This window comes from Schistocerca nitens, chromosome 7, assembly GCF_023898315.1.
Source record: "Schistocerca nitens isolate TAMUIC-IGC-003100 chromosome 7, iqSchNite1.1, whole genome shotgun sequence".
NCBI classification, from domain to species: Eukaryota; Metazoa; Arthropoda; class Insecta; order Orthoptera; family Acrididae; genus Schistocerca; species Schistocerca nitens.
In genome coordinates this window covers 212,137,484-212,163,896 of record NC_064620.1, presented here as the reverse complement: position 1 = coordinate 212,163,896, position 26,413 = coordinate 212,137,484, and positions in this window count along the sequence as shown.

The window sequence follows — 26,413 nt, the reverse complement described above, 5'->3', positions numbered from 1 at the left end:
GAAGGTGAACATTGTTTTTTTAATGGTATGCTATAGTTTGGTACCTATTTTCTGATAGCGGCTATCGAGACGAATCCAATGATGTGTAACAGTAAGCTCTTTGAAGGTCATCGAAGGTCACAAAGGTGGCATGAACGTCAATTTACAGAAGGTGTTCGAAGTGACTACCATTGGTATCAATGCTGTGCTGCAATCTTCTTATCTGGATTAAGTGGTATTCCTTATCACATCGGGACTTATCGAAGCACGTGCTCTGATAATTCTCTCTTGCATATCTTCAGGTGTAGTTGGATCATCTTTATAAACAACGTCTTTTACGAATCCCTGCAATAAAGAATCCAGAGGTGTCAAGTGTGGTGAACGAGCCGGCCACAACACATCTCCTCCGCGTCCAATCCAACGATTTGGGAATGGTCTCTGCAACTCATTTCTGGCCATCAGCGAAAAATGTGCCGGACACCCATCGTGTTCTAATGTTTCTTGCAGGAATGTGGTGTACTTCATACCATTAAGATTTTCTTCTATGAAATAGGGGCCTATAATTCTGTCTCGAGAATCCCACACCATACATTACCGACCACGGTTTTTGGTGTACAACTTGCCGCAGGCAACATGGATTTTGAGTTGCTCAATAATGCATGTTATGCAAATTAACGTTTCCACGGTTCGCGAATGTAGCCTCGTCAGTGAATAAAATCAAATTAATAAATGTGTCATCCCTCTGAATCTGAAGCTGAGCCCATGGGCCGAACTCAATGTGACGCATACAAACCGTATCAGTTAGTTCTTGGTGGAAACTGATATGGTGAGGATGATATTTATGGTGATGCAGAACACCAACAACAGTACTCTGGATCATGCCAGATTTCCTTGCGATATGACGCGAAATAACACAAGGATCTCGAACCATAGTGGCAAGAGTACAAATTTCTGTTTCCTCGTTAGTAACTTTCCTTTGCCGGATGTGTTTTCGATGCATTAATGATCCGGTTGTTCTCAGTTTAGCATCCACATATTTAAATGCACGACGTGTAGGGTGAGAATGTTGAGGATATCTTTCAGCGTATAAGTCTCTAGCTCTCACTGAACTACGTTAGCATACTCCGTAAATGAGAAGCATATCGACTTGTTCGTCGAAGGAAAACATCATTCACATTCGCTCGATTCGACGATACTGGTCTTCCCCTTCCTATTAGTGTTGTATTGCGAAACCGTCGAATGGTGTTTACATGTCAATGGCACGTTAGATGGAGACGCCGTATTCGGCGAATATTTACTATTTTCACAATATGCGAGACAGAATTGTCAGATCATGTGCTTCGATAAATGCCGCAGTGATAAGGAATACTAATCAATCTATGATAAGAAGATTGCAGCAGTGCATAGAGGACAATGGTCATCACTTCCGACACCTTCTGTAAATGGACGTTCATACCACCGTTGTGACCTTCGTTGACCTTCAAAGACCTTACTGTTACGCATCATTGTATTCGTCTCGATAGCCGCTATCAGAAATAAGTACCAAACTATAGCATCCCATTTTAAAAAATCAAGTTGACCTTCACATCACTCATGCGAAACCACCTAGCGACAAAAAACCAACGTCATATTATGACCCCCTTTGTCCCATATAACATTTGTCCCACAAACATTTCAGCTACTATCATGCTTTAGGAGTTATTCTTGGTGGCAATAGTTAGTGACTCATCCTGTATTCCGCGCATCGTGTAGGCTAACACTGTGTTGTTTAAACAGCCTATTACTTGATAACTGTTTCTGATTTGCAAAATTAATATAAATTTAAGTTCAAAATGGTTCATATGGCTCTAAGCACTATGGGACTTAACATCTGAAATCATCAGTCCACTAGACTTAGAACTACTTAAACCTAAATAACCTAAGGACATCACAGATACCCATGCCCGAGGCAGGATTCGAACCTGCGACCGTAGCAACAGCACGGGTCTGGACTGAAGCACCTAAAACCGCTCGGTCACAGTGGCCGGCTTAATTTAAGTTTCCTATCTTCCTAACTGTTGTTGACTGGCAGACTTAGCATTACCTTTTGGGTGTCTTACGTCGCTACCATTGTCATTTTTTTGGGAAATTTGTCCTATGGTTGGGAGCATGAACCTTGGTTTAATATTGTTCCTTCCAGATGAATTCGTAACCATTTATTTGTCTGTAAATGTACGTCACATCTGCCGACTTCCAAATCCTTCGGATAATTCCTTCGTGTCGGGTCATTTTTTCCTTTTATCTCTCTATGTATACGGGTGATACAGAAGTTTTCTTTACGTGAATAAATTTTCGTACAACTGAAACGCACTTCAGCTAAATACAATTACGAAATACAATGACCCAGTCGCAATGATAGTAACAAACACAGTAAACAGAAGAACACAGAGCTACTAGTACGGGTTAAAGCCGTCGGCACAGGGACTGTCCTTTCAAACGTTAACGCTGAGCGTGCCGTGTTCTACATGGTTCTGAATGCCCATAAACGATGCGGCTTGCGCATACGGCTCGTGTGCCTCAGCGTGGTATAAGCTTTCAGCTGTAAGTGATCGCCGATAGCGCTGTTTTGTGAACAGAAGCAACATAAATTTCCTACTTCGTCTCTATTAAATTGCACATTTCCTGCCCTATTCATATTCTAGTCTTACCGTTCTGCGCGTAGTCTACATCAACAATAATTTCAGTATCGATGAGCGTGCTATAAGGCAAAATGGAAACTACCTTATAAAGTCGATAAGGACATTCAATTATAAACGTTCCATTACTAATAGTTCGATGTAACTTTACAACAGTTCTTCGGCTGGCCGGAGTGGCCGATCGGTTCTAGGCGCTTCAGTCTGGAACCGCACTACCGTTACGGTCGCAGGTTCGAATCCTGCCTCGGGCATGGATGTCTGTGGTGTCCTTAGGTTAGTTAGGTTTAAGTAGTTCTAAGTTCTAGGGGACTGATGACTTTCGATGTTAAGTCCCATAGTGCTCAGAGCCATTCGAACCATTATTGAACAACAGTTCTTCACATAAAATAAAAGTTATTTCATCACTCTCACTATTTAGTAAGACCCTAAAGTCATTCTTAGTTTGCCATTGTTCTTATTCAATAGTAGAATCTTTACAAAATGTGAAACACAAAACTTGAGACAAGAAAGTACAAAATACCTTAATGCAAGTAGTGCTAAATATCTTGTAGATAAAGCCAATCGAACAGACTCACTGCTCAGAAAGAACTCACGTGTACATAACATCGAATATTATAGAATATTCTTCTATGAAACTAATAAGAAAGTGTCAGAAGCCGTTAGAAAATGTGGAGATTGGTAAAAAAAAAAGAAAATCTTTATCCATCTTGGCGAGAACTTCGTCTCTACTCATTACACTACACCGACCATACATGGTCTACAACCATTTTCCATCTTACCATTTCACGAAAACCTAAATCATAGATATTTATTTACAAGAAATTGTACCAAGAAGAATACGTTTATGGTGGATTATCAACATTCAGTTGCCTCTGGAACGGCATATTTTCATAATAAGCAATTTCCAATAATTCTTTAACTACCAATATGACGTTCCCCTGTAATTTTATTATTTCCAATAATTCTTTAACTACCAATATGACGTTTCCCTGTGATTTTATTACAATTTGTTGTAATAAAATTACAGTAAACGTCATATTGGTAGTTAAAAAATTATAGGAAATTGCTTATTATGAAAATATGCCGTACAGTTAAAAGCGGATTTCCGAGAGATCTGCAATTTGCTGATGCTTAGAAACGGCATATACACACATCAAAAAAAGTTTTGCATCACCTCTGGTTCCGAGAGTTCCGGAACCTGTACAGAAAACTGGAATAGAAATCAACGTAAACATTATTTCCGTCCTTTTTATTACTCATGAAAACCACACACTGCATGTTGTACCACCATACAGCGAGGCCTTCAGAGGTGGTGGTGCAGACTACTGTACACACCGGTACTTCTAATACCCAGTAGCACGTTCTCTTGCATTGATACATGCCTGTATTCGTCGTGGCATACTATCCACAAGTTCTTCAAGGCACTTTTGGTCCAGACTATACCACTCTTCAATGACTGTTCGGCGAAGATACCTCAGTGTAGTTGTTGGGTCATGTCGTCCATAAACAACCCTTTTTAATCTATCCCAGGCATGTGCGGCAGGGTTCATGTCTGGAAAACATGTGGGCCATTGTAGATGAGCGATGTCGTTATCGGCCGGCCGGTGTGACCGTGCGGTTCTAGGCGCTTCAATCTGGAACCGCACTACCGTTACGGTCGCAGGTTCGAATCCTGCCTCGGGCATGGATGTGTGTGATGCCCTTAGGTTAGTTAGTTTTAAGTAGTTCTAAGTTCTAGGGGACTGATGACCTCAGATGTTAAGTCCCATAGTGCTCAGAGCCATTTGAACCATTTTTGATGTTATCCTGAAGGAAGTCATTCACAAGATGTGGACGATGGGGACGCGAATTATCGTCCATGAAGACGAATACCTCGCCAATATGTTGCCGATATGGATGCACTACCGGTCGCAGGATGGCATTCACGTATCGCACAGCCGTTACGGCGCCTTCCATGACTACCAGCGGCGTACGTTTGCCCGACATAATGCCACCGCAAAACAGCAGGGAACCTCCACATTACTGCACTCGCTGGACAGCCTGCCTAATGCTTTCAGCCTGACCGGGTTGCCTCCAAAGATGTCTCCGACGATTGTCTGGTTCAAAACGTATGCGACACTCATCGTCGATGAGAACGTGATGTCAATCCTGAGTGGTCCATTTGGCATGTTGTTGGGCCCATCTGTTCAGCGCTGCATGGTGTCGTGTTTGCAAATATGGACTTCGCCATGGACGTCAGAAGTGAAGTTGCCCATCATGCAGCCTATGTTAAGTAGAGGATAGGTTAAGTCTTTCTTTCTTCTGTTGTCATAATCATGAATATCACTGTTGTTTTTAAGCTGGCCCATGTTGTTGAGAACCAATTTCGATACTGAGTAAATGTACTGTTACGCTGTTTGTAAGAATTCCTAGTCTTTTAAACTGATTCCTACAAGGTGTGCGTCTATGAGCCCCACACATTATTCTAACCACTTCCTTTTGTGCAGTGAATGTTTTTTGCCAAAGTGTTTAGTTACCTTAATATAATGTTCCGAATGACATGAGAGAGTTAAAGTATGCAAAGTATGTTAGCTTACTAATTTCTACATCATCAAAATTTGCAATTATTCTGATTGAAAATGTTGCTGAGCCTAGCCGCTTTAGGGAATCCAAAATATGAATTTTTTGATTAAGATTCTCATCTATATGTACACCCAAAAACTTATTATGCCCTACCCTCGCTACTGACATGTGTTGATGTGTTATATTTACTGAAGGAGCTGTGCGCCTTGCTGTAGAAGTTCAGTGCTAGTCCATTCGCTGAAAACCAAACAGATTTTCCAAAGACATCATTTGTATCACTTTCTTTTGAAGTTTCTTTTACTGGATTAATATTGGTGCTCGTATCATCAGCAAACAGTGTCAATTTGGCTTCTTGTTTCAAAGGGAGGTCATTCACCTACCTCACAACTAGCATCTTCTGACATAGATGGCAGTTCTTCAATTTCATTGGTCTATATTCAGACACACGTTCAGGATGTCTGACATAGTAGATGGTGAAATGAAACTTCCTGGCAGATTAAAACTATGTGCTGGACCGAGACTCGAACTCGGGACCTTTGCCTTTCGCGGGCAAGTGCTCTACCAACTGAGCCACCCAAGCACGACCCACGCCCCGTCCTCACAGCTTTACTTCCGCCAGTACCTCGTCTCCTACCTTCCAAACTTTACAGAAGCTCTACTGCGAAACATGCAGGATTAGCACTCCTGAAAGAAAGGATATTGTGGAGACATGGCTTAGCCACAGCCTAGGAGATGTTTCCAGAATGAGGAAGTTTCATATCAGCGCACACTCTGATGCAGTGTGAAAATCTAATTCTGTATAGTAGATGTTGCCCTGGAAGTTCGGAAAGACGCCCCTACACCCTTTTTCACGTCATGACGCCAGAAACTCGGCATCCTCAGTGCTCAACGTTCCCATGCACGGTCCTTGTGCCGATGGCTTTAGGTGAATCACAGCCAGAGCACAGACGAGTGGCAAGACTCGCCTCTTGTGCAACACCATCACAGTGCCCACACCACAGTTAACATTAGCCAGCAGGAGCTTCCCTAGAGCCAAGACAGCAGGCACCGTCCACCTTTCCGGAACGGGAACAAGTGTTGGCCTGTTGATAATTAGTTGCCCTAGCCTCTCGGCCAGGTCTGGATTCCAAACAGCCGGCAGGCCAAATGAACTTGCAGCTCCACTTGTACTGCTAGTGCCCTTCTCTGTTGCTCCCTTGCTGTCCTTCCTTGATCGCTCTCCACAGACTGACGTCACCACGCAGTTCCCGTAATAGCAGCAGACACCCGATTATCCAGGCCTGATCCGTCACAGGTTGCCACTTGCCACTCGTCCTCCCAAGCACCCTGTACCGGACTCAGGGCTCGACTGTTGCCGGAACAACAATCGGACCACCACATAGCACCGGCGGGCCAATGCTCCTAGAATACAGGCTGGCTGCCGTCACTCGTGTCGCCTTGTGACAGCTCAAAGACCAGGTGGTGCATTTTATCGCCAATAACTCTGAGAACCAGCAGCTATGGGACGTAACTTCACCGTACTGTGCGCCGTCCATGAACCGACGCTGCTCTCTGATTTGGTTGTGGGGGTTATAGGGACCAGACTGCTACGGTCATCGGTCCCTTTTTCCAAAAAACTAAGATCACCCACAGAGAATAAAAAACGAGCAACAGAAAACACAGCATACGACAGAGGGCTAGAAAGACTCAGACAGAGATCAGACAAAACAAAATTACAATCACACGGAGTGTGACGGTGGTTGGCCGACCATAGAGAAAAAAAGGAAAAGCCAACCACCGAGAAAGATATTAAAAACTCAGTCTAAAACCGTAGGCCAAAGGCTGGTGCTGCAACCCAAAGCCGGTTCTGCTGGATCCAAGTTGTGGCAGTTTCGGTCTGCCACATGAGACTGCAAACTGCTACCAGTCAAGCCCGCTGATAACCTCGTGTTGAAGTTGTTTCGATGTGCCAGACGCTCCCTGGTGGAAGGGGAGCACATTATCAGCGCTGGTGCCAACTGCCGAACAGTACGTGACCTTAACTATGCTGTGCGCCCCTAATTCATATCAGACCTCTCAAAGTGGTATACGGGGTGTTTCACAAGTATTGTTACAAGCTTCCAGGGTTGCAGAGGGGACTTTGTGGATACAGTCATGATATCAAACCCATGTCCTGAAATTTTCAGTTCGGAAATAAAATAAGCTTGAAGATCGGATCACTTGCAAATGTCTCGGTTCACGTTACAGACAGCAACTGAAAACACAGTGCCTTCAAAAAAATGTGTGTGAAATCTTATGGGACTTAACTGTTAAGGTCGTCAGTCCCTAAGCTTACACACTACTTAACCTAAATTATCCTAAAGACAAACACACACATCCATGCCCGAGGGAGGACTCAAACCTCAGCCGGGACCAGCCGCACAGCCCAGGACTGCAGCGCCTAGAACGCTCGGCTAATCTCGCGTGGCCAGACTGCCTTCGTCAGCCCTTGTTGTAACTGTGACATAACATACCGGTTTCATACGAGTGCAACAACAGTTGCAGTGAACTGGCATGCTTACAACTGTGAGGGTTGACTGTGGCGGTCGGCAGACCCCGTGCACTCTCGACTTCGAAGAGGACGTCCATCGCCACGTGGAAGCGAAACCAACGACGAGTACTCGGAACCTCGCCTATGCCGTGGTCTCCTGCACAGCACGAAGGCCAGAGGTCATTGTCTCTGCTGGGTGCGGAGATTCAAAATTGGTCCGACCTTCAAAGTCATTTTACGTCGAAACGGTACATTTCCGGTCTTGGGTTCCCCACCAAACTTCAGCTACAAACTAACAAGGGGACCACGCTTCTCGGCGTCGCTGATTTTGCCCGAATTTATGGTACTTATTGGGTTTGGCCAAAAATGAAAATGCAGAAGTGAAACCTCCAGATGGCCAATCATTAAGAAAAAAAATAGCATTTTTGGCGCAGGTCGGGCGAGGAATGAACCATTTACGTTAGAGTAATTTCGAAGCAGCGTTTGGTGCAGCGGAAAGAATTCAGTAATCCGAGGGACGTGATGTCCAGTCCCCAGGTTGAATTTTCCTTTTTCTCATTTTTTGTTTTACTAACACTGCGCATAAACATAATGCTCAGGATACTGTATGCATTAAAGGTAAATATTATTTTTATGCATAACATAAAAAATAAATCGACTGACATCGACTAATGAGAATTTTTGACGTACCTATTGGGTCGGATACTTTAATTTTAATCCCTTCTTGAAAATTTGCAATCGCAAGTATTCCTTTGCCCTTCCCTTCAGCGCAAGAAAATATTAATAAATGCGGTATACTGAACATTGTCTCGGTTTATTTGTAGTGTACGTAACGTAAAAATTTAAAATAAAGAATGTTTTCGTATGGTTGTTCGACATTAGGACCATCACATTACTGTTCTGTACTCTCCCCTCTACGCCTATCGCAGCCTGGAACTACGCTAACGTAAATTGATACTGCCTAAACCGACCAGCGCCAAAAATACTATTTTTTCTAAACGATTCGCTATTTGGGGCTCCCACTTCTGTAACTTTCATTTCTGGCCAAGCAATGCATATACCACCAACTTAGGCCAAAGCGATGATGACGATTACGCGTATTCCCCCTGGAAGTCCCCTTTACAAACAATAGAAGCCTGTAATACAAATTGAGAAATAACCTATGTAGCGAAGAGGACACACAGTCCGACTTTGTTCACCCTGTATCTCTCGACAGTTTGCTTTGCTTCCGTATCATTGTGATGCCTGAAGCACTTTAGGAGTATAAAGCAGTCAAGTGTGGCGCCCGTACAGATCATCATTTACTCTCCTGTATCGATTCGACGAGCGTTCTCAATGAGTGTGAGATTTCGCGAAACCCAGTGGGCGGCGGCCTTTGTCATATCAGCTGCAATTTGCATCAAAATGCTTTGAGACTGCGCGGCCATTTGGATACTTTTTATAACTTTTCTTTTGTCTTGACCACATATTTATTTTTTAACAACCTTACGCCTTTCGACTTTCCAACGTTTTCAGAGGCAGTGTTATGTCAGTCACTAGACTCACATATTTGCACTTATCTCGCGATCGAGAATGTTGACGTGATACAATGTATCTAATGAACAATTGTGTATGATTGACATAACACTGCCTTTGACAATGACGGAAAGTCGAAACGCGTAAGATTCTTAAAAAATAAAAATGTGGTCAAGATATAAGAGAAGTTGTAAAAAGCGCTTTGTCGTATTCCAAATGTCGCGCAAAATATATAAAGCTCACACTGATTTACACTGCTTCCGGTATCACTTTGATTATGATACATCCGTGTTCGAGCACCTTTTCTGTAACTTCATTCTTCATCACTGTGACTTGTGTAACTATACTTGAAGCTGATCATACAATGTAGGCTTTCACGGCCGGTATTGTCTTCACTTAAAACTTCCGGGCTGATAGGCAATGGTCGATGCATAAAACTCTCCCCTGACGTTTCGTCTCCGACTGTGGGAGGCATCCTCCGAAGTAAAGCGGCGAACTGCGAAGAGAACTCGAGGAAGCGCTGATTATATAGGCAGCACATATAGGCAGCACTGTCCATCATGTGGCGTCGAGTATGAGAGTATCTCTGGTAATGCCAACATTCTCGATTGAAAGTAATCGATCGTCACGCTTTCGGTGCAACGCTGACATCCAAATTTTATCCAGTTTAACACCTTCGTCTTTCCTGTAAAATTATTACGGTGTTTATCAATCTCGATAGCCTCTCTACACACTCCAAGAAATTTTATAAACGCCCGGTTTAGCCAAAGGGTGTCGTGCATCTTTTGCCGATCTTGAATATTCTTTTATTTTCCTGGTGGGTCTGAAAATAAGTTTCCACCCCATAATAGCTTAAGACTTTCCCAATGGGATCTGTGACCTTACTTTTGAACGGAAGAAAGACCTTGCCCTTGGCCGACTGTTGTTCGTCGTTGCTCCTGATTCTCTTCCTAGAGCAAAGTGCTCGATCTATATCATTGCTAGAATAGCCATTCTTCACGAAAGGTGGCCGTAGATGTTCAATCTCATCTTTTAAATAAATAGGTTCATAAATTTTGTACGCCCTGTCTTCTAAGGTTTTCATTACACCTCTTTTTTGTCTGTGTTGGTGGTTTGAATCTTTATGCAGATAATGATCAATATTTGTTGCCTTTCTATACACCTTATTACCCACCGTTCAGTTCCGTCGTTTAATCACAGACACATCCAAGAAATTCAGTTGCCCATTACTCTCCATCTCCACAGTAAATTGGATTTTCGGATTAATGCTGTTTAAATGTGTCAGGAAGGTATCCAACTCCTCTGCTCCGTGTGTCCATACTACGAACGTGTCATCGACATAGCGATACCATCTGGCTGGTCACTTACTGTCAGTTTGCAACGCCCGTTGTTCAAAAGTCTCAAATGGCTCTGAGCACTATGGGACTTAACTTCTGAGGTCATCAGTCCCCTAGAACTTAGAACTACTTAAACCTAACTAACCTAAGGATATCACACACATCCATGCCCGAGGCACGATTCGAACCTGCGACCGCAGCGGTCGCGCGGTTCCAGACTATAGCGCCTAGAACCGATCGGCCACACCGGCCGGCTCAAAAGTCTCCATAAACAATCACAGCAAGACTAAGAGGAGTGCTCATAGCCATCCAATCCATCTGTTCATAAAAGTCACTGTTGTATTGAAAGTAGGTTGTGGTGAGGCAGTGTCGGAATAATGCCACAATATTGGTAGGAAAAATATCCGCTATGCATAAGATAGCTTCGTTTGCCGGAATCATGGTAAAAAGCGACACAATATTAAAACTGACGAGGATATCATCCGGGCCCAAGCTCATTTCCTTTAACTTATCAATGAAATGAGTTGAGTTTTTAATGACAAGAAGCGTCAGCGGTAGCTAACTACTGTGCTATATAGTGGTGCATTGTTCACCTACACTTCATCCACGTTAGAGTGAATTGCACCATTGTTCCACTTCAAAAGTCGAAATCGAGCTATCTTACGATATTTTATTTTATCATTGGGGTGCGCATTTTGATGTGGCTGTTCTAGCGGCGGGCTAGAGTATCGTGGCTGTGAGATATTAGTGTGTACTAGGACTGCAGACTTATACGTGAAAACAAAACAGATGGTAAACTAATTTTATTTTCCAGACGTGAAGAATCTTTGACTACCGCCACATCTACATAAGCACTCCGAAACTCATGCCATGATATGTGGGCGAAAGTCCGCTTGCTAGCAGCATGATTTATCCTTGACGGTCTGTGGCCCAATCACAGCGAAGTGCACAGCGATTTAGTGTTAAAAATTTTAAGAATTTAAAACACCCTTTCATCACAAAAGTAGCTGAGAAAAGTGAATTTAGGGATCAGGGGCTGCTTTTAGGTGCAAACGATCTACCTCCTATCCAGTTCCTAGTGCGAAACGTACTTAAATCTTGTACGAACCTGCACGTCTCTGATGATGACGATGATCGTATGGCAGTAATCATCGGGAGTCCCTACCTGAGGAAGTTTAGCGTTCGAGTTTCACATCTTTTCAGTTGATGCCATGTAGGTCGACGTGCGTGTCGATTTTGATGAAATGTTGATGAGTGCAGCACAACACCCAGTCCCAAAAGCGGAGAAAATTTCCGATCTAGAATGGAATCGAAACCATGCCCGCTGCGTGGCAGTAGGTCGTACTGACCACTCAGCTAGGTGGAACATGTGCGATTCTTTCCCGTTGAACTCGTTCCGCGAAATGTGTTTAGGAGGACCGAATAGACTGCTTAAACGTTTTCGAACATACGATCTCCTGCTGTGAATAGAGAAATTCTCTGTGATGGGCGACAGCTCTCATGTAACGTCTGCAACTGGATACTGAGGAGCAGCTCGGTGACATTAATGGAATGCGCGATGAAACATCTCAGTCCTCTTTGGCTCTCACTTCTTAATCCCTGACAGTAATTCTCAGAAGCTGACGTACTCAATCGGTCGAACAACAACTTCGTTAGACACCTTTTCTGTGGAAGGGCCGCATTTGCACAACACTCTGTCAATGAATGTGACTCTGTTGTCTGATTTAAGTACAAATTTTTTAATGTGCTCGTTCTGCTTCGTTGGTTCCGTACGGTTATTCCCACACATTATATTGTTGGTACTATTTTCAGACATCTACTCCCAGCGGTATAGTCGGTTCAGTTGTTAGCGAATAATAAATTACGGTTATTGTGCTTTGGGTCAACTTCCAGTAACTGTAGCAAGCAGCTCTCTCAGCGTTTTGCTGAAGTTTATTAGCGTTCTTACTTCGCTATATATAATAGATTTAGCCACGATTCGTGCCGCGCGGGGTAGCCAAGTGGTCTGGGGTGTCTTGCCACGGTTCATGTGGCTGCCCCCCGTCCCCGTCCCCTTCCCCCGTCACAGGATCGAGTCCTCCTTCGGGCATGTGTCTGTGTGTGTGTGTGTGTTTATGTGTGTGTGTGTGTGTTGTCCTTAGCATAAGTTAGTTTAAGTTAGATTAAGTAGTGTGTAAGCCTAAGGACCAATGACTTCAGCTGTATGGTCCCCTAGGAATTTGCCACAAGTTTCTAAGTTTCCACGATTCGTTTCGCGGAGTTTCCGACGTCAACCATATCAATTACCCATCAAGTCAAAGAGTACTTCAAGGGAGAAAGAGCTAGATAGATGGCATAGAATAATCAGCTTCCAAAAAACCGAAGAACCATTGGACTGAAGAAAGAAATGTAGCTCATCGAGAGAGAGTAAGATTAGAAAAGTGAATGTAAAATCACTGCGTGATGAGACAGAATCCCAATGCAAATTTCATTCAATAGGCTCAATGTTCCATAAGCCCGTTCACTACGTAAACGTGTGGTACTATATCAAATAGTCTACCGATCCACAAAATACGGAAAACAGAAAGAAAATCCTAAATGGTGCATTACTTTTAAAAGTAATTTATGTTACATATATGCTATTGTGGAAACGTATTATCAATGCTTCGACATCACTTCAATGTTTACCTGAAAGTGGAAAAAATGGTTCAAATGGCTCTGAGCACTATGGGACTTAACTTCTAAGGTCATCAGTCCCCTAGAACTTAGAACTACTTAAACCTAACTAACCTAAGGACATCACACACATCCATGTCCGAGGCAGGATTCTAACCTGCGACCGTAGTGGTCGCGCGGTTCCAGACTGTAGCGCTAGAACCGCTCGGCCACCCCGGCCGGCAAACTGGAAAAGCAACCTCTCTTGCACATTATAAATAATCTCACTCCTTTTAAGTTTCTTATCACCGAGTGGCTCCCAGTCGAGACAAAATTTAAATGCTATTTCATTAGAGTCTACACGTTGTGTAGATTTCAATATTCCGAGATTCACAGGGTCAACAGTATGGCGTGAATACTAGATATCAGGCATTACCTCTCATCACGGACAACACAGTGGCCAATGGCTTACATTTAACTACTGATAGCAGCGGTTCTTGCATAGAGTTGTCAGCAACACTGCGTGAAGTAATTGCAGAAATCAATGTGGAACGCACGACGAACGTATCCGTTACGTGAGTGCGGCAAAATCTAGGCTTAAGGGCTATGGCAGCAAACGAGCGAGGCGAGTGACTTTGCTAACAACACGACGGAGCGGGCAGCGCTTCTCCTGGGTTCGTGACCATATCGCTTGGAGCCTAGACGACAGAAAAATCTTTGCCTGGTCGGATGAGTCCCGGTTTCAGTTGGGAAGGGCTGAGAGTGGAGCAGACCCCACGAAGCCGAGGTCTCAATTAGTCAACAAGGCACTGTGCAAGCTGGTGATGGCTCCATAATGGTATGGCCTTTGGTTGCATGGAATGGACTGGGGCCTCTGGTCCTACTGAACCGATCATTGACTGGAAATGGTATCTTTCATCTACTTGGAGACTATTTGCAGCCGTTCACGGACTTCATTTTATCAAATAACGATGGAATTTTTACGGATGATAATACGCTATGTCACTGGACCACAATTGTTCGCGACTGGCCTGAAGAACATTGTGAACAATTCAAGTGGGCCACTTACATTACCCGACATGAATCACATCGAACATTTATGGGACATAGTCGAGAGGCCGGTTCGTGCGGAAAATCCTGCATAGGCAACACTCTCGCTGTTATGGACGGTTATACGAGGGCAGTTCAATAAGTAATGCAACACATTTTTTTTCTGAAACAGGGGTTGTTTTATTCAGCATTGAAATACACCAGGTTATTCCCCAATCTTTTAGCTACACAACACTATTTTTCAACGTAATCTCCATTCAATGCTACGGCCTTACGCCACCTTGAAATGAGGGCCTGTATGCCTGCACGGTACCATTTCACTGGTCGATGACGGAGCCAACGTCGTACTGCATCAATAACTTCTTCATCATCCGCGTAGTGCCTCCCAAGGATTGCGTCCTTCATTGGGCCAAACATATGGAAATCCGACGGTGCGAGATCGGGGCTGTAGGGTGCATGAGGAAGAACAGTCCACTGAAGTTTTGTGAGCTCCTCTCGGGTGCGAAGACTTGTGTGAGGTCTTGCATTGTCATGAAGAAGGAGAAGTTCGTTCAGAGTTTTGTGCCTACGAACACGCTGAAGTCGTTTCTTCAATGTCTGAAGAGTAGCACAATACATTTCAGAGTTGATCGTTTGACCATGGGGAAGGACATCGAACAGAATAACCCCTTCAGCGTCCCAGAAGACTGTAACCATGACTTTACCGGCTGAGTGTATGGCTTTAAACTTTTTCTTGGTAGGGGAGTGGGTGTGGCGCCACTCCATTGATTGCCGTTTTGTTTCAGGTTCGAAGTGATGAACCCATGTTTCATCGCCTGTAACAATTTTTGACAAGAAATTGTCACCCTCAGCCACATGACGAGCAAGCAATTCCGCACAGATGGTTCTCCTTTGCTCTTTATGGTGTTCGGTTAGACAACGAGGGACCCAGCGGGAACAAACGTTTGAATATCCCAACTGGTGAACAATTGTGACAGCACTACCAACAGAGATGTCAACTTGAGCACTGAGTTGTTTGATGGTGATCCGTCGATCATCTCGAACGAGTGTGTTCGCACGCTCCGCCATTGCAGGAGTCACAGCTGTGCACGGCCGGCCCGCACGCGGGAGATCAGACAGTCTTGCTTGACCTTGCGGCGATGATGACACACGCATTGCCCAACGACTGACCGTGCTTTTGTCCACTGCCAGATCACCGTAGACATTCTGCAAGCGCCTATGAATATCTGAGATGCCCTGGTTTTCCGCCAAAAGAAACTCGATCACTGCCCGTTGTTTGCAACGCACATCCGTTACAGACGCCATTTTAACAGCTCCGTACAGCGTTGCCACCTGTCGGAAGTCAATGAAACTATACGAGACGAAGCGGGAATGTTTGAAAATATTCCACAAGAAATTTCCGGTTTTTTCAACCAAAATTGGCCGAGAAAAAAAATGTGTTGCATTACTTATTGAACTGCCCTAGTAGAAGTAGAAAGTATCAGTGTTTCTGCAGCGGACTTCCCACGACTTTTTCAGTCAATGCCACGTGGACTTGCTGCACTACGCCGGCAAAGGGAGTTGCGACACGATATTAGGAGGTATCCCATGACCTGTGTAACCTCAGTGTATTCCACGATCACGACGCTCCGTTCACAAAAGGTTTACCTTTTACCATGAAAAATGTGCAAGGTACCTTCAGACACAAAATGAAAGTCACAATAGGGCATCGGTTGATGATACCACAGGGAAAATAAAGCTAACAAACTGCATCAGCAGGTAGAGTTACAGCAGTCAGTCTTTAATTTGAAATAATCACTTTATTTGGAGATTAATTTATTTAGCATTTTCACGCTACATTTGTTACTTGTATGAGAGTAAAAATTTTTAAGCATATAGTATCTTAATTTCCATACATCTGTGTGGAAAAGGCAACTTCTGACGACATTCTTGTTGTTGGTTCCTTATAACTATCGTAGTTAACGACATGACTATCTCAAATGTTAAATTCGTATGTAAAAAGTGAAATCTGTGCCCCTTATGCTAGTTTTGTCACTGTGCGAGTGTGGAACAATTAGAATATGCCATTTAGAGCGAGACTACACGTTGCGTGGTCAACTTCTTAGAATAGACGGGCTCTAAGGTAGAGTCTGGCCTGCAATTCATACCAATTCCTTACAGCTAAACGGTTTACAAACGAGATAAATTTTTTTCCACTATTATAAGGATAAGTAACCTGAATTAAAACTGTGTTACAGTCCAATAAACATTAAAAACGTTTTTCAAAATTAATAGACCAGTTTCTAACCACTGTGTCCAGGGTTCAAGTCCCTGTTCGGGCGCCAATATAAAATGACATTCATCTTAATAATATGAATATTTATATATGTGTTTGGAGAGAGAGAGAGATTGATTTTTGATTGAGATCTGCATTTTAAATCGTAACCGGTACCTTAATTTTGGTTGCTGCCTCCTTGAATCATCAGCCTCTTTACCAGTTGGTGACGTATTATAATTTGGAGGAAGTTACTGTTCTTTATGGTTTAAAATACGACTCTGTTAGTTACCTGGGAGTATTGCGGATAGCTTTGAGCCCAAGTTTTCGAAGCTTTTCATACGTAAGGGACCACTTTTGTAAGTAAATAAGATCAAACAGCAATCTGCTTTTCGTGAGAAAAGGAGATTGCTTGGCACACAAACTTCCTTCAAATTACACGTCCTGCTGCATCAAAATCGGTCAGTGAAGTTCAGCACCATACTATTGTACAAGAAAATGATCCAATTACTGTAATTAAGAAATTATGAGAGGTTGCTACTTATTGAATGAAAACTATAGAGAATGCATTTCTTTTCCTGTATTTTAGTGAACTTTGTACACTTACAATTCTCTCGATTGATAGACTGCGACGACAATGAAGTCCACTTCCTTTTCCAAAAACAAGATATTTCTATTCTTCACTTCCTGAAAACGTGTGTACATAAATGTTTGGCAACTCTTACACATACTTTACTCGGTTTTATCACTAAAATATCAATTTTCATTAAATGTAACAATACGTTCTAAAGCGACGACCTAGCAACACGTCCTCTTTCCGCAAGATACAGATCAACAGTCCTCCTTTTTCTTTAACAAATCGTCTTTTTCTTTAATAGAGTCCATGCTCAAGGACTCACAGCTACTATCGTTTTGGGGATTGCGTGCTAAAGAGTTTCTTGCTGTCCAGCTGCGCTTTACTTCACTTCAAGTACTTCTTGAATCACATTTACATTTTGAGTATTTACATACATTACTGAGTTTCTCAGGATAAAATCGGGCACAAATTAATTTAAAAAAAGGGGCAGTGAGGCTCACGTAACATTACAACTGGTACTAATATGTAGTGTTATTAGCCTGATTCTTGGAGATAAAAACATCTGAAAAATTACAAAAGTAGTGTACGATGTAGAACAGTGTTCAAATTTTCATTTATTGTAGCTTATGGAGGGACATATTTGCGAAAAACAAAGTGTGCGCAGAACAAAAAAAAAATAAATATGTTGTGATTTATTGTTTTTGGGACTTAGGAAACAGGAAACACTTCTGACAGAAAGCATTACTCGAGAGACTGTTTTCTTAATTGCTGGCTTAATTTCGAGCGCAACAGGAAATGAATGAGGCAGCTTTTAATTAATGCTGTGTAAATAGCTGAAGATTATTCATCACGCGCTTCAGACGCAGCCGGTATAAGGTTGTAAGTTATTTAATTCGTCAAAAGGGAACAAAAGATGCCTTCGGTGATTAACAGCCGTCTTGCGTCAGCAGATTACAACGATAAGTCTGTCTCGTCTTTCTCTGCCTTCCTGTTTCAAATAACATTTACTTTAACTGCGCTGTAGCCCTTTATGGTGTCTGATGTCTTGTTCTTAGGCAAGTCTAATTTATAAAGCAGACTAGTTTTTAACAAATCGCTATGTGGTTAGGGAAAGTTTCACCACAATACGAACATACCATGAAACATGAAACACGTGAATTAGCCGAATATTTCCGTTTATTAGAAGACATCTGAGTCACGATGGTAATAGATGGAGGTCGTCTTAATCGTATTTCTTCCTCTTTTTGCTGGCTAGGGGGACATTAGTGTTATAACATACGCTGACATCTTGCTTATTTCTTTGTCTGCTACTCTGGTTTCTGCATTTTACTACCGTGCGATGGTTACGATATGATTACAGATTAAGTTTTGCTTTTCCGCTATATAACTTCGTCTGTGCCTACTTGCATTCATGCTTGGTTTTCTCTTCCGTGCACTGCACATTGTCGTTCGAGCATTCATTTCGCTATAGAAGTGGCTTTGTTCGTAGATTTATCTTATTGATTTAATACTACATGCACTACGCGTGTAGTGGTTTCTGTGTTCTCGGTCATACGTAATCAATATTACTTACTGTTGTAGAATATTCTGTCGATGCCTTTCTTCGATTATTGTTTTTTTGCGATAAATTAAATTTTTGAAAGAATTACGCTATGATACCTATATGCATTGAGACATTTCGAAATAGTATAATACAGACTATGTAAGTGTTGTTGCAGCATTTCTTAGCGTAAAAGTTCTTTGACTCATACAAACTTCACAGTTAATTTTAATATTATTTCTGTTGTCTGCACATTTTCACACTATAATATCTATATAATTTGTGTGGTCACTGTAGTTCCATAATTTCCATGGAGATAACGAGGGTATTAGTAACTCGGAACGTTTCGCACGTACGTGTGGATTTATAATCTTCATTGCATTTGTATGAATAACTCCTGTCGTAAGTGCCAAGATATTTTCAAACTTCATCGTAAGAGCACTATAATATCATCACACGATCATGAAACGTAGCGTAATAATTAAATATATACTACAATACCAATAATCATAGTGTGACTCTACATAATATTAATTTTAAATTTTCATATTTGGCTACAATGATTTACAGTAATCGAGGGGCTTTCGTATGTAGATGGCTGACTTGAAATAAATCCTATGTTAACGCCACTGAGTTTCCATTACATAATATTTCGTTCATGTCATTCAGTACGATATAATAAAATAATAAAATTCATAATTAAATGCATCTCACGTACACATGAAATGGGTAAAATTCTTGGCGTTGGAAATAAGTGTTTCTCCACTGAGCACCTTAAGTGCTTACTTAAAACCAATTGAAAATGCATGTTTCTAACAAGGACTATTAAATAATTGAAAGACAATGTCGAGGTTCCCACAGTTTGTTTACGAGTGCCGTGTTCACTGAATGAATGTAGATGCCTCTTCTGAACACATTCGTACTCTCAGAACGAAAACGTCAAGAGGGAGGAGGGCACAGTAAGCAAATTCCGCCTCATGAACAGCGATCTACATTAAATTACACCTTGTTGGAATTAAATGGGACGTTTTAGAACCGAAAATATTCTGGGCGCCTAGACTGAAATATTCAAAAATGCAACTCACATGACCCCAAAGAATGAATGTGACGATTAATTCTTTCAGAAAATTCGACTTAACTTTTGGTGAACGAGGTAATGGTGTATTCTACAACAGCATCTGAAGCTGTAATCTTCCGGTGATCCATGTTCACGCAGCGTTAGCACTGTGCACCGGCTGAAGTGTGTTTTTCACTTGTTAATGATCCTACAATGGAAACTGCAAAACAGTTCCCCTACCTCCTCCTTTTGCTAGTGAATCGAACTTCAGAAACAGCTGTTTTTCTTCTTTCGAAGTACTGCAGCCACTCACGAATTTCTGCCCTTTCTCGCAACCTTAGTGATGCACGTTCTACGATTCTCACACTATCTACATAGATCATATAGGCATTCGGGAAGCTGCGGGGACCTATATCTTATGTTTCTATCTTGATTAAAATAGCAGAGCCAAAAGCGTGCCTTAATCAGCGTTCTCACGATATGAAATTATTTGACCTTTACTTGCAGCCTCGAAACCTGTATTCAGAACTTGGGGATACTCAAAAGTTTTGTATCACTGTGACACGTTAAAGCCAATCGGTCCACTGGAAGTCGTCATATAGCTGTAGAAGAGATGAAGTACCCTGTTGTGGCTAACAATAGGGAAGAAAATCAGGCGCGCTTTTCACAAGTAACAAGATGATTTCGGAACACAACACATTAAAGGAAACCTAAATCCCGGTAGTTAATCGAGAATTTAATAAACTTTCTCATCGAGAATGTGGTTCTACAAGTTTCAAGAAATGCCCGTACTATTATCAGTGACTGACTATTGTCAGTCCCGTGTGTGCAACTGTGGCCGACGGAACTCTTCGCGACGAAACTTGCAGCATCAGTGGGACACTGATTGTATGTTGAAAAGGATCACTACTGAAATCATGTCCCGGAAAAAATAAGAGTAGATGTAATTCTAACATTTAATATTTTTATTAGCCTTGTAGGTGTTTAAGGCTTTAGTCACTCATCCCGTGTATGCAACTTGCTCAAAAACTCGGCACTGCCCGGATATTCATTTTACCAGTTTCATATTAGAAACAACAACAAGAAAATGAAATGTATTTGTATCGAAAAAATTTAATTTCTATATATTAGTAAAACACCTTTAAAATTGTGAAACAGTCGTACAAAGAAATATGCATAATGTGCAAATGTATAAATACAGTGTCCAAATTAAGAAACATGATACCGGACTGTTTCTGTACGCTGAGCGCAGCTGCTTCGCGTGTCTACAACGTCATTTTGTAAACGTTTCTATGACAACGCCTCTTCGTAGCTCTAAAGACGGTTGTCGTTTCCACCTACAGCCGTATGCCCTTCGCATTGAAAACTATCAAAAGTGCTTGCCAAATTTCAAATATTTCCTTAAGTCGAGTCAACTGTCCTAGTGGTCAGGAGTGTGTCACGCATGAATGTATTAGAACTTCATGCATGATTCGGAACTTTTTAACGTATCACAATTTTAATGTTGTCTATCTCTTCAATTAGGTGTCGTACAATGACATATGTATTTGTGTTGGTACATTCAGCGATACATGAGGAAACTGCTATTGAAATATGTTGCGAATACACATAAAAGCCAAGAAGTAAAAAGTGGAGCGTCATGCATTATGTGGCAGTTTTTCACGCATCTCATTGTGTATGACGTCATAGCTCCTCAAGTATCCTGAAGTATGATAGGGAGGTACTTACCCGGCAGAGATTGTTGTCTGACAGATCGAATTTGGGTGAAATCGGTTCGCTGGTGTAGGAGGACGTGTGGAACACACACACACACACACACACACACACACACACACACACACACACGCACACACACACACACACCTGTACATACACACACATATATCTATGTTTGTAATATATTTTAATTAAAATAGTGATAATGTCACAACCCTTATCTTTGAACGTACCACATTCACCTTAAGGTCATACGACTCCCATGAATGAAGTGACCTGATCCTGAAAGGATGTCAAAAGAGTCATGCCAAATACTACCAAAAGGACAGTCTGAGCTCGGGAGCTTTCCAACAAAGCGTCCGAACAGTGCAAGTGTTGATCAAAAATCCACTCAGGATAAAAAATACAACGTCACCCACATGACCAAATAAAACATGATGTTGGTCAACGCGTATTTAATCATAATTCCGGTCCTCGACTTCTTAATGTTACAAGTGGCAATATTAATGTCTTAACTATTGATACGTTCATATGGATATTTTTGGTAAGTTAGAGGCCGTGGCCGACTTGGCGTGTTTGGGGTTTTCGTTGACACGCCGCGACAGGACGCGAGTTTTGCATGCGCCGGTTGTGCGTAGGTGAAGTATGGATCGAGGGGCTAGAGCAGCACATGCATCAGGAAATCACGTGGCAGCCACGAGCACGTCAATATTGGCCAGAACAGTAACAAGGCCAACTTCGAAAGTCGGCAAGTTTCGAGGTAGCTATGTGATGGTGGCCACATACAAGATCGTCAGGCTCTTTGTTGCATTTCCTTTTCTGGTTTGGAGAATTGCCATTCGGTGAATCCAGGTCCTAATTCCACTACGAAGCTACATCACCAGCGTGTAGCTATTGTGAGACGGTTGTGGCAGTCGCTATCATCAGACAACGAAAGTTAATGATGAGCTCCCATCTGCTGTATTACATCACATCGAGGATTAACTGCATAAAAGTCGAATGGATGTATTACTTGCGCGAGTCAGTGATCATAGTGCACAATGGATCTGGGCTGCCCCTTCATTTATGTATCTCTGTTGGTATTGTTAGTTGAGAAATCAGATACGAACCATTGCGGTACAAGGTGTCAGATTTATGTGGTATGTGTGTAACCTTAATCAAAAGGATCCCGTAAATCCTCGGAGTACTGAAGCAACTTAAATCACTAAATAAAATAGAGTCTTCTGGTCAAGACTGTATACCAGTTAGGTTCCTTTCGGAGTATGCTGATGCATCAGCTCCATACGTAACAATCATATACAAACGTTCGCTCGACGAAAGATCCTTACCCAAAGACTGGGAAGTTGCACAGCTCACACCAATAAGGTAGTAGGAGTAATCCACTAAATTACAGGCCCATATCGTTAACGTCGATATGCAGCAGAATTTTGGAACATATACTGTGTTCGAATTACCTCGAAGAAAATGGTCTATTGACACACAGTCAACATGGGTTTAGCAAACATCGTTCTTGTGAAACACAACTAGCTCTTTATTCACATGAAGGGCTGAGTCCTATTGACAAGAGATTTCAGATCGATTCCGTATTTCTGGATTTCCGGAAGGCTTTTGACACTGTACCACACAAACGGCTCGTAGTGAAATTGCGTGCTTATGGAATATCGTCTCAGATGTGTGACTGGATCTGTGATTTCCTGTCAGAGAGGTCTCAGTTCGCAATAATTGACGGAAAGTCATCGCGTAAAACAGAAGTGATTTCTGGCCTTCGCCAAGGTAGTATTATAGGCCCTTTGCCGTTCCTTATCTATATAAACGATTTGGTTGTTTGCAGATTTGGTTGTTTGCAGATGACGCTGTCATTTATCGACTAATAAAGTTATCAGAAGATCAAAACAAGCTGCAAAACGATTCAGAAGAAATATCGGATTGGTGCGAAAAGTGCAGTTGACCCTAAATAACGAAAAGTGTGAGGTCATGCACATGAGTGCTGAAAGGAACTCGTTAAAGTTCGGTTACACGATAAATCGGTCTAATCTAAAAGCCGTAAATTCAACTAAATATCTAGGTATTACTATTATGAACAACCTAAATTGGAAGCAGCACACAGAAAATGTTGTAAGGGTAACGAAAGTCTGCTTTTTACTGGCAGGACACTTAGAAAATGTAACACACCTACTAAGGAGACTACCTACACTACGCTTGTCCGTCCTCTTTTAGAATACTGCTGCGCGGTGTGGGATCCTTACCAGATAGGAATGACGGAGTACATCGAAAAAGTTCAAAGAAAGGCAGCACGTTTTGTAATTTTTCGAAATATACGACAGAGTGCCACAGAAATGATACAGGATTTGGAATGGACATCATTAAAAGAAAGGCGTTTTTCGTTGCGAAGGAATCTTCTCACAAAATTCCAATCACCAACTTTCTCCTCCGAATGCGAAAATGTTTTGTTGACACCGACTTACATAGTGAGGAACGATCACCAAAATAAAATAAGGTAAATCAGAGCTTGTACGGAAATATATAGGTGCTCATTCTTTCCGCTCACTGTACTAGATTGGAATAATAGAGAATTGTGAAGGTGGTTCAATGAACCCTCTGCCAGGCACTTGAATGTGATTTACAGAGTATCCATCCGGATATAGATGTAAATCTGACATCTTTCACTGCAGGCTACAAACGAAGTGAAAGCCGTCAGTTGTGTGTGTTCTTGTGGTATAAATTTATCTGTATCCCCTCGGTGGTTTCCTACAGTAAAGTGGTTTAGTGTTGAACCGCCTATACTGGCACTCGGTTAAATATGAGCTTCTTGGTCAAAGTGCCGTATAGTTAATTGAGTACTCGAATACTTGTTTAGTAGAGTCTTTTACACTATTAAATTTTGGGAAGGGTGCTGAACTGGCTCCGTCTCTTAAAATGTATGTTATTGTTTCAAGATGTTGGCGTGTCGCAAAAGCTATCAGGCGCCGACTCCTCGCTGCAACCCACCGCCATCGTGTTATTGGACAGCTCAGCTTCTGCGACTCCGCCATTTGTAGCGCGACCTGCGTAAGGCATTTGCGTACACCGCACCAAAGAACAGAGGGCGTGTGAATCAGCAAGAGAGGTCGCTGCTGCCACTAACCCTTCGCTGCATCTGCCAACGTCAAAGTCAAATTCAATCAGGAGGAAGTGTACCTAAGCCTTGCGGTTATTTAGGAACGCGCCGGCGCCGATCACGGCACTTACGATACAGACAGTCTCGACCGCACACACACTTCACCGCCAAGGGATCTCGGCAACGAGCTCGGGGGCCTATTGGTATTCTGTAAGATTCATTTGGCAAGACAGTAGAAATTGTAAATTCATACAGATCGTAACGTGTTAGTCTCTTCAAATGTGCGTAGCTCAAGGAGAGCCAGGTCTTAAACATTAGATAGTCAAACTGGTAGAGAACTAACTCTGACTGTAGAAGCTTTCACTGTGTTGTTTCCTCAAGCAAGACTGGTTCAAATGGCTCTGAGCACTATGGGACTTAACTTCTGAGGTCATCAGTCTCCTAGACTTAGAACTACTTAAACCTAACTAACCAAAAGACATCACACACATCCACGCCCGAGGCAGAATTCGAACCTGAGGCCGTAGCGGTCGCGCCGTTCCAGACTGAAAGGCCTAGAACCGCTCGGCCACTCCGGCCGGTCAAGACTTGTATTGTAAGTACTTGCGTTTGGTCGTAAACTTATTTTCCTGTTACGAACTACTTATAAAGTTTGTTACTTGCTTGTAACGGTCAGGAAAACCTTTTGTGTTGAATTCATTATGTTGTTAAGTATACAGGAAGATCTACACGCTCGTGTGTTTCTTGCGGAAGTCGGCTGCTTCAGATGTTGTAGTATGTGCGGTAATATTTTTGTTTTTCTTCCGTATTTTAGACCCGGCCGCTGTGGCCGAGCGGTTCTAGGCGCTTCAGTCCGGAACCGCGCTGCTGCTACGGTCTCAGCTTCGAATACTGCCTCGGGCATGGGTGTGTGTGATTTCCTTAGGTTAGTTAGGTTTAAGTAGTTCTAAGTCTAGGAGACTGATGTCATCAGATGTTAAGTCCCATAGTGCTTAGAGCCTATTTTAGAGCTCTAAAACTTAATTCTTTTATTTTACTCGTTTGAATCTAGTGGGACGGTCTGCTGGGACCGGTGCTAATTGTAAATATATCTATATCAGCTTTTTCTGAACAAGGTTTTCAGGGTGAAGCCTTGACTTCCCAGTTACTAGCTTGGTTTTGGTATTACAAATACATTCTGTTTTGACCCTTTTAACAGGAATCCTGTCAGTTCTTGGGTTTAAATCCATGGAAGGCTATAGCGTCTGGTTTACTTATCTGAGCTTTTAAACTGAAGGTTGTTTACAATTAAACTTACGTGTTTTGAGTTGGTGTAGACAGAAAACAATTTACCGTATGGGTACCCATCTTTATAGAAATTGTGTTGACTGTACGCTGCAGCATTTGAGTTGTGTTAGTGCCAAGACTTGCCATTAGACGCCGGTTCCGGTACGGCGACACAGAGCTGAAACAGAAACTTCAGTGTGCATTACGGTTGCAGACAATGGAACAGATCTGGACAAGGTGAGCAGAGCTTTACTCGTAAAGGTGTTTTACCAAAACAACAGCAGTAGTGCTGCCGCTCTCCACAAGTATCAACACATTAAAGGAATACTGAGAGGTCATCTTTCACCATCGCGGTTGAAGAACATAGTTCGGAAGTTAAAATTAACTGAGGATTTGGGCAAATTGGTCAGGGAGAAAGGCCGACTGCCAGTTGCACCATAAACTATTGAAGAAGTTGCTGTTGTCTTTGCTAAGAATGCTTAACGCAATGTGTGGCCTTCTAGCAGGGCACGAGCTATGGCGTTAGAGGTGAAAATCTCATGGTCCTAAATACGAGGCCTGTCCAGAAATTAAGTTCCGATTGATCGCGAAATGGAAACCGCAGTGAATATCAGAATTGTTTTCTTTGTAACAGTTAGCTACACC